The sequence below is a fragment of the Myotis brandtii genome, unplaced genomic scaffold (assembly GCF_000412655.1).
Source record: "Myotis brandtii unplaced genomic scaffold, ASM41265v1 scaffold13, whole genome shotgun sequence".
NCBI classification, from domain to species: Eukaryota; Metazoa; Chordata; class Mammalia; order Chiroptera; family Vespertilionidae; genus Myotis; species Myotis brandtii.
In genome coordinates, this window is record NW_005354595.1 from 3,809,838 (window position 1) to 3,811,578 (window position 1,741).

The following is a 1,741-nucleotide window of genomic DNA, read 5'->3' on the forward strand; positions in this document are numbered from 1 at the left end:
AACCCTACCCTCGATCAGGGTGGGAAAGGCTGATCAGGGGCGGGGTGGCCGAGAGGAGGGGCTGCGGGAGGTTGGCCACGGGCCCCAACCCCGGATTGGGCGGTCCACTGGCAGCAGTGGGTGACCAGTGGTTCCAGTCGTTACAGTGTTCTAGCTGCTGGCTTTTCATATATATAGAATACTATCTCTAATATCCTTGGTTACCTAGTTTTCTCAACAGATTAGGAACAGGATACTTAGTCTCTCTATTCCAGGGGTGGGGCCGTATAAGGCTAGAGAAATAATTTGGTCTGGCCCTGCCAAGGCATTAGGGGTGAGTTAATTAAATGTTTGACCAAATATAGCAGGCTCATTTTTAAGTTGATAAGTTTGTATTGCCTCTGAATGTTGTTATAAATATCTAAATGGCCCTTGGCAGAAAAAAAGTCCCCATCCCTGATCTATACTCATGGTCTTCACTATTTTCTTTTCTTACTGTAATTCTACATTCAAATTGTTTTGAAAGTATTAACTAAAAAACCACTCTAAAGATAAAATGTTCTATTTTTAAAACATTTAAGAAATTTAAAGTCATTAAATGAAAATCTACAATTCACTTTAATTAAAATGTCCCATATAGCTGGTTAAATGTTTTCATTTCTTGCCCCAGACTAAGTGTTAGTTTTTACATTTCTACAAGTAGAAAAAAAAAAAAGGTAGAGAAACCACTTTGTAACAATGAGCTTTCTGAAAATATAAACTTCTAGAAGTTCTATAATTCATATAACTAATGCATTGCCTTAGAAATAAACTGGAAAATAGCAAATAGTTAAAAAATCTATACAAATACAATATGGGCTCAAAGATTATGTACAAAGTGCCCAAAGAGCTATACAAATCTTATAAAATATAAATATTTCAGTAGAGCTGTAGAAAGTCATTGAATAACTTAAATGAACTCACAGATATTAAAAAACTCTTTTGTTTCAATAATTCTGGAATTAATTTTGAATATAAGCTGGTCAAATGCCTGCAGCACCAACATTTAGTACTACAAAGAACCAAAATCAAAGACATTTAATGAAAAGTTTTACCTGAAAACATTAAAGACAGATGCACTTTAACTTGCATCCTCTAACTTATTACTACACACTAAACAGTAAAGGAATATTCAAGAATCTGATTTATATTAGTAATATCAATCCACAGGGTATTGTCAATTACTTCTGAGGACACTGAAGTTTCTCACCTATAACTGATATCTTCTACACCTTTAAAAGTTTAATCACTGCATACTTCTACACATATCTTGAAAAAAAATCATTTTGTAAAACAATTCCAAAAAGGTTGGGAACTATGCCTTTTAAATAATGTTTCTTAAATGACTAAAGATGTAGAAAACTTTAGATTACATGAGACAGATAAACATACACTACTCAAACCTCACTCAAAGGTAGCCACCGATTAAAAATCAATTCCATTTAGTGACCACCAACTTAAATACTATTTAATCTTCACATCTCTGCAAAGCAGGTACATAACAAGTACAAAGTCACAATGAAACCCATGTCTATTTAATGAACACCATGGCCCCTGGTCTCCAAGAACAGAATTAACTATTTTTTAAAATATAGATGGACAGAAAGTTGCTGGTTTAAATTTAGCATTATGACAACCTCAACGGGTGTAGTGAATGGCAATTCCAAAACATAAGCAGTAAATGTAAGATTATGGCATTATTAGATTCTTGGTGTAAAGTTGC